Source organism: Rhagoletis zephyria, unplaced genomic scaffold, assembly GCF_001687245.7.
Source record: "Rhagoletis zephyria isolate East Lansing unplaced genomic scaffold, Rhagoletis_zephyria_1.1 Rzeph_scaffold_04991, whole genome shotgun sequence".
Lineage (NCBI taxonomy): Eukaryota > Metazoa > Arthropoda > Insecta > Diptera > Tephritidae > Rhagoletis > Rhagoletis zephyria.
Window position 1 is genome coordinate 32,938 of NW_016162074.1, and position 9,971 is coordinate 42,908.

The 9,971-nt window shown below is 32.7% G+C and overlaps 1 long non-coding RNA gene across 6 annotated transcripts in view; it reads left to right on the plus strand.

Moving 5' to 3' along the window:
* LOC108371452 (uncharacterized) overlaps positions 1-4,892 on the plus strand; it is a 34,045-nt gene extending 29,153 nt beyond the window's left edge. For all 6 annotated transcript variants that reach the window (XR_001848754.1, XR_001848753.1, XR_001848749.1 and 3 more), the window contains exon 2: positions 3,016-4,892. This is a non-coding gene — a long non-coding RNA (uncharacterized LOC108371452). The remainder of the gene's footprint in view (positions 1-3,015) is intronic.
* Positions 4,893-9,971: the final 5,079 nt, after the last annotated feature.

A 9,971-nucleotide genomic window follows, 5' to 3' on the forward strand; every position in this document is an offset into this window, starting at 1 on the left:
CAAAATTCCAAACCTGTCGACAGATTCATTTTTGTAAATAACCAATTCGGTTTCTGTCGTAAAAACAACGGTAAACATTGCCTTATTTTGGGGTCAATTTTGAGCCTTTAAAGTGCTCTAGCAACTTATTGTTGGCATATATAACTTTCATTTTCGGGATATAGGTTCTTTGGAGCAGTAGAAATATTATCGGGTACAAATTTTATATAAATTTAACAAATATTGAGCATTTTAAGGTAAAAAATTGTTGAAAAAATTTGCAAATTTTTTTCATTACCAAAATGCTCGAAAACCGCTTGAATGATTTTGTTTTTGTTTTCTTTAATCAAAAATTCAAGAGTTTTCCTTTCGTTTGGTATATGGAAAGTATTGGTTGATATCTTCTATATATGTTTATTTTATTCAAATATATGGGCATAAATGATTTTCCATACAAAATCACCTCGTCATCATTTTGCAAACACGTGCATATGTTGGAAGTGTGGGAAGGAGACAAAAAGTATGTATGCGTATATAGATTTTGTAATCGATTTTTTATCGATTTTGTAATCGATTTAGTTAACGATTTTGTTATCGATATTTTTATCGATTTTGTTATCGATTTTATTATCGCTTTTGTTATCGATATTTTTTTCTTAGTTTGTGCTTTCGTTTTTGACTTGGATATGCTCTTAACCATACCACGTATTCTACGTTTAAATTTAGCGGGTGTATCTCCGATACAGCCTGCAGACCAAGACGAAGGCGCTGGACTGTTCCTTTTTTTAGGTGCTTATTGATAACCTTGGTGACATATTTTGTTTATCAAAATTTTTCCGTGATTTTTGTTGTGGCTGATTGTTTGTATACAAGTGTTTTATACATTGAGTTTTGCAGGGAATGGTTTCAGTTTTTGGCCTTTGGATTTTCTGTGTGTTTCTAGAGGTCGTACTAGACCAAAAACTACTCTGGAGCATAAGCGTGGAAGAAACAGCGGACAAAGCTTTATTACCATTATTATTGTTAATGTAGCAGCATTACGTTCTAGCTAGATCTATTCAGCTAAAGCTTTAAAAGACACCGAAACCTTAGACTATTTATGTATAAAGTTAAGCACTTCGGATGGTGTTATGTTCCATATTGCGGATGGAAACAATAACCATATCCCAAGCTGTATAAAGCTAACTTTATTTTGCAGTGTCCTGTTGTGTTAGATATCCGGTGTTAGTTCCCGCACTATACCGGCTGAACTAGCTGAGATTAAGCAGTCGTTGAGGCACTCCACGATAGAAAGAAAGAGAGAGTTATAAATCTCTTGGGGTGATGATTTCAAGTGCCTCTACCGCAGAGTATTTTTGTTTCATAGCAGGGAAAAGTTGGGATCAGAGCCTCAGAACTACTTAGATGGATGTATGTAGGTGGCGGCAGTACAGCCTATGGTAACTTATTGAGCAATCATATGGTTTGATAAAACTACATAATTTGGGATAGTGTTCAAGACGCTCACTAAGGTAAACATCAACGAAGATGATAGAAAAGAATAAGCTTAAAATATCTACATACAAATTTTTAAAAATTGCATAACGCATTAAAATTAATGGGATTTTTATAGGTATTTTCAAATTGGTCTGGCTCACGTAAATTTTAATAGTTTTTCAAAATATTTTGGCAAACGTCTTGAAATATAATAAATTTTAGAATTCCGGTGGAAAACTCGCAACTAATTTTTTGTGATGCACCCTAATGTACCGTGGATACCACCTCAAAAGTAAACAAAAAAGTTCGCCGTACACCGAAATTCCGGAAAAAAAAATTGTTTGGGCGAGACTAGGGGTTGCTGTTTTGGGATTTTTTTTTAAATAGTTCTATTATAATGTTCGAAATACTTCCGTAGCAAAAGTTTAATAATTTTTGGTCATACTGTTCCCTTCCAGACAAGAACGCCAACCGCTAAGTTCGGCAAAAAAATACTTTTTTCCGAAATTGCCTTGTAAAAACACTTCCAATTTAAGAATGTACGGCGAACTTTCCTATTTCCTAACTAATGTATGTTGCGAATTCGAAGAAAATTTGATCATTAAAACGAAGTTTTAGAGTATCTAGACGAGTGGTCGGCAGGCCATAGCTCACTGAGCGTGTTTCACACATACATATACGAAGAGCGCCAGCTGAGCTGTTCATTGAACGCACACATTCCCACTTATTGAATCGTTTGAATGCGTTAGTATGCCAGTCACTGATCTATACTATAGTGTCAACTGTTGGGCCCTATTTTCTCAAATATATCTCAAATTGTATCTAACTTACTTATGCCTATGAAGGAAAGTAGATGTGAATAATTATCTATTGGTTACTTCAAACGGTTTAAGCCTAAAATAGTAATACACAGGCCTATCACAGATTCCGAGTAAACTGCCGTCGTGAAAAAAATCTCTCGTCACGAATTCGGGAGAAATGCTATCAGCAATTCCAACGCATTCATAGTTACATAGTTACAATTGATGATAGGCCTGACAGTTTTTATTTACTTTTGTGCCGAACTGACGCGTGCGCGCCACTTTGAACGTCCACATATCAGCCGCGCATTCAACAACAACACTCAACGCACGACAGCACAAACGACTCACCAACTCAAGCAAAACACTCTGCGCTCAACACTCATTAGCAACGTTGAATTTGCCGCCGCTCATTCGCACGTTTTTCAAATTTGTCACTCAACGCGTTAACTGTTCATTACGATTTGCAGCGGACAATTGAAAAATTAAGTACCTAATTAAATACATATTTACATAATAAAATAGAGTAAAAAAGTAAAAATTATTGAACAATTTTTAAAAACGAAAATTAAAGTGGCGGCAAAAAAAAATGCATCGACAGCTTTTTCAGTGAAAACGTAATGGCAGCTGTCGCCTTTGTGGTAGCAACAAAAAAAAACAAGAACACAAATAGAAAGCATTCAATGTACATATATATATGTATGTTCAGCTTTTATAAAGCAAAAAAATATATTAATTAATCTAGTCATCTTAATTGCAGCTTAACCAGCGCCTTTGATATCGGACCGGCTAACGTCCAACCATGAAGTAAGAGCCGCGCCGAACAATGCGCGCAATTAATGAAAGTGACTGTGAAAAAATTTTAAAGAATGAACCACAAGCCGTATTATCGCCAGAGCCAAAAGAATTAATTTAACAAAAAAAAACAGCAAGCGGCAAGCAAAACAAAGGAAATAAACTCAAAAAGTTTTGTTTTAGATCGAAGTCAACGAAAAGTTGAGGAATATTTAGAGGAAGAAGTGATTTGAAAACAGTGTTAAATGTGAAAATTAACAGCGTGCTTTGATAGAAAATTGAAAGAGATTTATTTAATTATTCATCAGAAATAGCAACAGTGACCCGCAGTGCTAAAGTTCGTCAGGTACGCCTGGGCGTATGAGTGACGTTCGTTAATGTGAATTTGAGTTTGAAATAAGCATGCAGCAAAGATGCAAAACAAAGCAAACAACACTTGAGTGAAGAAGAAGAAGAACGTGAGTTGAAATTCAGCCGACAATTATTGGCTGGAAATTAAAATAAATGAAAACATTAGTGAATACGCAACAGCATAAAACGGCAATTTAAGCGCACTTCAATATTAATAACAAGTGTGCGAATTATTATTTAAATACAATAGCAACGATTGTGAATAAAATTAAAAATTAAAAAAATTAAAATATGTACAAATAAAAGCAAAAGCAAAAAACATACTTGCCCACATAAAAACGCGCACAAAAAGCAAGCGCTGGTGAATAATATTGGAGCCTATGTAAGTTTTTTTGCATGTTAATCACAATCGATTATAATTAATGAATAAATTGTATAATTACCGAATAAATGTGAAACAGTTGTGAACATAAATAGCTCGTGATGCACAGAGTCGATGAAAGTTAAATGTGTAAAAAAAAACCAACACATAAATACTAATAAATTAAAATTAGCTTATGTATATGAAAATAAAGTACTTTCATTAACTACAGACAAAAATGGCTTAATTGGCTAAGAAGAAGCGCAAGAATACATACAAAAAAAAAAAAAAAACACCATTTACTTATATAAATACAAACATAATAATTTCAATTGCACAACCTCTACTATTGCGCCGCATTCGCCATTGTCAATTTTAATTAAGCAAAGTGTATTAATTTGCAGCTCGTTACACTAATTAAGGATAATAAGCTACAACAATATCTACAAAAACAACAAGCACTACAAAAACAACACGCTTTACAAGCAACAATCTACTCTTATCTAATGGAATCAGCTACGCAACGCTAGCGGCGTCTGTCGTGTAACCAAAAATAAATTAACATCAGCAAGCTAAGAAGAGACAAAAACAAAACGAAAAGTTCAAAAAGCGCACATACATACATACATACCTACTTAAATACTAAACATACTTAAGCCTCGAAAAGGTCACAACCAAATTCATGAGGCTCCTTCGCATACAAAAATAGCAACAAGCAGCAGTATTGAATAACGTTAGCGCTTACACACCCACACACATAGCGCATGCGCCCGCACTCGTACACTTCTAAAGGATAACTACTTACATACACATATATGTATATGTAGTTTATGCCATATGATGAAGAAGAAGAGTTGCGCGCAAAACAAAGTAAGTGCCACTAAAAGTGTATGTGGTCTAGTATAACGCGCCTGTAGCGCTTTTGTATAGCTTTGTACGAGTAGAGTGCGTAATAAGATACTCGAAATTTATGTATGTCAACTATGGGTTGTATAATCGCCTATTTGTATGTGTTTGTGCAACAATTACGTAAAATTTTTTGACCTTTGACAGTTAACGCGCGGATACGTTAATCTAGTAGTCGTAACCTCAAAAGGATACTAAATAACAAAGTAATTTCAAAAAAAAAACAGTACATAATTTAAAAACTGGTAGCTTAAAACGAAACCAACAAAAAAAAAAAACACAAAAACTGCGCATATGGAAAATGTGCAGCAGCAAGGGTCCACAAAAGCCGATGCTTATACAAAGTGAGCGTGAAATTGGCAGCGGCACCCATTAAAACAGTCAAGTGGATGGTTTGCAGCATATTAAAAAAAAAAACTTATTTAGGTAAGTGATCGAAGCATTTTAATTTATTGATCGACCTCATATAGTGCGAAATAGAGGAACATTTATTTAAAAAGTAGTTTGTGCTAAAACCACCGCCAAAATTTGATGTTCACTTTTTCGGTCAAGCATAGTTGTTATGTTTGGATTTTTTATTTATTTTTTTTGATAAATTTTTGATCGTAATTTTTTATATTTTTTTTCAATTTAATTTTTTAGATCATAAAAGATTTTATTCGATCATAAAAACGGAGTCTTCAAGTAATGATTAGTTTTGGTCGAAACCGAACTTTATACACCCAGCGGATGTATTAAATATAGTTTTTCCCCCCTTTTTCTAAACTACATGAAAATATGGGGCTTTCCCCGCTAAATTTTCTTAATAAAATAAAGGAACCAAGTTTGTAGAAATCGATAAAGCGGTTATCGAGATTAACTTACTTAGCGATGCCACGCTCATTTCCTAAAAATCTATAATAATCTTATTTCTTGTTAAGGTATTGTTGTAAACTTGGTTGTAATAATTACCTTGAAGTAATTTAACTATTGAAATATCAGAGTTTTAGTATTTTGGAAATTTACCGTTATGTGGGAAGTGGGCGTAATTTTAGTCCGATTTCAAAAATGTTCACCATAAATATTCTCTGTTTGTACCAAGAAAAATAGCTGCACCGAGCTTGGTCTATATTAATGGATCGGTCACCGATATATATGTATATATAGCAAAAGCGAGTGGTCTACATGGCCAAAGTCGTTTTTGCAGAATATACATCATCGCAATTTTTTAATAAAAATCTCCCACAAAAGGAAAAAATAACCACGTTTTCGCATACAATGTTTTCTCTAAATTAGCAAGTTAAATAACGAACTTGGCTTTAAAATGTATCCCAAATACAACATATGACACTAAGTAATAATTTATTTACGATTTTTTCTTCAGTATTTTATGAATACCATTTTATAGCCAAAGGAACTCCCTATGAAAGGAGTTATAACTCCTTACTTGTTACATTAACTCTCTCATATTCATATCACTGTATGCCATTAAAAATTATGTAAACATGTAATTTGCTCAACATGCCTGACAACATGACTGTGTTTAGCTGTGCCGCTGGTAATGCCTTGAGCTAAAAGTGTCACTTTTGCGTTTATTTGAATTGAACGAAAATGACACCTAACAGCGCACAGTGGCGTGTTTGATCAATTTAGCCGGACAAAATTCATTGTAAAAGTTTTAGATAATTCAATGTGGTTTAAGTTAACAGATGTTCGCTGATCGAAAAAATGCGATAATTTTATTTTTTAACTTTCATTTTGACATTTTTCTTACATGCAGAAGTGGAAGAGTTAAAATTATAAATATATTCGAAACGGCAGTCATGTTAACTTTTACGGGTTATTGAGTACATACTTTCAAAGTGTTCTTTAACTTTTGTTGAAGTATGCATTTGATAAAGGAGAACACTAAATTTTGATATCCTTTGGTAATACTACATCAAGGTATGTTTCTATATAAAATGAACAATCTAGAAGGTGACGCTGGTCTGTATTTTTTATATTGTTTACCTCAGGTATCTTGCTTTACATATCCGACTTACTTAGACTTGCCACGAGTTCGCATCAGTGCATTTTAAGTCATGAAAGGCCATAGGACTAATCAAGTTAGTTGCTTAAAGCTTTGTTGAAAAAATATTTTGGTAGAATGAAAACACAAATTCTTTCAGTACCCCGAATAGAGTTTATCGAAGTCTGGAAATCTGTTCCGCAAGCTGTCCAAAAAGATAAATTAGTTTGTTATTTGAGTGAAAAGTTAGCCATGTTAAAAGAAAGTCATTCTTTTGGAAATACAATTAGCGCAAAATTGTGTCAAAAATTGTTTGGAGAGCAGAATGAAGAAATTTTAATATAGAGCAACAGCCGACAGCTTCAAATTAAGTGAAGAGACCTCAAAAATACCACTTTTAACCCTGTACCGCACATGTGGTGCGCAATAGACCCTTCCTCGCCATTATTTACTCATTTTGAAGCATTCTACATTTTAAACTCATAAAATAATTTTGTCCGGCTAATTTGTATGGGTCGCGCTACTGTGCAGCGTCAGAAATGTACACAATTTTGTGTTATTTATTTCGCGGCTATTTTTGTACAATCACAATCGCCTCAGTTTATTATGAGAATTTGAGATTATATGTACGTAATTACAAAACATTCACTTCTAATTGACTGAGGGTACTGGATTTATATATTTTTTCAATTGATGTGGGAATGGGAAAGCTGAGATTTCCTCAGCTTTACATATGTATGTATGTAAGAAGTATAATAAAATTATATTTAACCGCAATTTAATGATAACAACAGAATGGAAATGACATCAGTGGTGTCGCTAGAGAGCAAAGCCATCAATAGGTATACTTGTTTATAAATCTTAATTATACAAAGAACAAGCTTAAAAGTATTTAGTTATAGCAAATATTTCAGTAAGTCTACACATGTACATACATACATACATACGTACGTTTTTTGTATACTTGAAAGGTGTAGTTTACTTGAGTTTCTGTTCATTCATGCCTGCCAACTGTTCCCTCCACCAAATAAATAAATACTTAATTTCTTTGTCATAACCATCGAGTATCTAAAATTAGCGCAGTCGGTGATAAGCATAAAAATATGAACATCTATACATATTTACGTATTCAGAAAGTCAATTCAAAAAATGTGACTTAGCACAGCGCAAAAAGTTTCCTAGTCATTATCCGCGCTTATATGCTTGATTTACGAGCAGTAGCGGTTTTGTACTTTAAACGACGATATGTATATACATTAGGGTGCCTCACTCTCCATAAAAAAAAATAAACGAATACAGTTTTTCCATCGGAAATATACAATTTAGTATGTTTTCAGACTTCAGCCAAATTGTTTCGGAAAAATATTAAGATTTATTTGAGTTGGACCTATTTGAAAATGTCTCCAAGAATTAAGTTTTTTTTTTTTTTTAAATAAAAATTATGTAACTTTGAAGAAGATTTTTTTTAATTAACTCACGTGATTAAGGTCTGAGTAAAAATGGGGAACATTTTTTTAACAGCATTAAAGTAATGAAAATTTTTAAGTATTATAAATCGGTAAATCTTAATATTTTTCCGAAAAATTTTGGTGGAAGCCTTAAAATATAATAGATTTTAAAATTTCGGAGGAAAACTCGCAATTTTTTTTTTTGTTGCATCCTAATGTACATACAGTATCACGATTTATGGAAAAGAAAAAGTTAAATTTGTTGCAAGCCACTGTGAATACTATTCACTAAGCAAGTTTTTCAGGAACCCAGTATAAACAGCTAAAAGATACTTTTAAAACTTTTTTATTTGATGTCCGATTTCTATAAATAATACTCCAATGTAAAGGTTTTGTATTAAGAAATGCTGCATTTGTGTCTACAGAACTATTGTCATCATAAACTTTGCAAGTGTATATTTAAGCTTCTTACTATTGAGTACAGGGTGCCTTTTCAGAAAAAAAATAATAACTTTAGTTTGACATGCCTGTCTCAATCTTTTCTGAATAAAGTATATAGACTTTCTTTTATACCTTTCTAACTGTATATTGTTTATAGCAATCGGACAAACCAAATAAAGAACTTATAAAAACCCAATTTGGATGTTAAGTATGTGGATATGTGAATAACGACCGCTTAAAATCAATCTCAAATTTGTACTTTCTCTGTAGAAATTTTGGGTCTATGTTATGTGGTTTGAATATTGTTAATTAAATCTAATGCGATCCACGTTTTTCATTTTCTATCTCATAAATTGTTTATAATGACTTTTGCTAAAATTTTAAATTTCAAAAATTATCAAAACAAATTCTATGGGACTGAGAAATATTATTTTCTAATTTTTAGTCCATTTATAAAAGCGTGTGGAATATTAAAACTTTTTTTTTAACTTATTTATTTTTTGATACTGTCTAATGTACATATGTATATGTAGGCACCCATATGTGCATATCATTATATAAATAGGCAATCATGTTTCCTTTACACCCCTTTTNTGGAATATTAAAACTTTTTTTTTAACTTATTTATTTTTTGATACTGTCTAATGTACATATGTATATGTAGGCACCCATATGTGCATATTATATTAAATGAAGCGCGCACAATTAAGTGTAGACTAACAACAAAAGCTGAGCGAACATTTTCAAAATTAGAAATATTTTCGTTCATTATATTTTCAACATTTTTTGCCTTGCTTTTTTACTTTTTTGATCATCCAACACAAGCTCGCAAATAATGAACGTCATTATGCAGATTTAATATGCCAAGCAGTAATAGGGAAATGATTTGTTAGAAATATTTGAATGCAAATAAATGTTTTCGTTATGCTATTTATTTATTTATTTATTTTATTTTTTTCTGTTACTTGTGGCGTCTTTAAATCGCTTATTTTTCACTTGCTTATCAGCGCCGCTTTCATCGCCGTCGGCATGCGCTTGTACGGTTTAAATAGAAAAGTGCCCGCTGGCTGTTCCGCCATACGTTTTCGTAAACATATTTCCACTGTTAAGCATAGTATTTATTAATAACACTGGTCTACAAATTTCAACTTTTTTTCTGCGAATAAGACGGGACCTGGTGTTTCTGAACGGATTTTTCGTGCTGAACACGAATCCGGGGTCAAAAATGTCCCATCACGTCACGTTTTCGAGAAAAAAGGGGTTGAAACCCCTAAAAACAGCGTTTTTGGCCATTTTCGAAAAATTATAGAGCTGAACCCTGACGTGGTACAAATTTTGCATATATCAGAAATTAAAGACGGTTTAGCCTTATTGGATCCGCCATTTTGAATTTTTAAAATCTAACTTCAGATTCGTAATCAGCGACT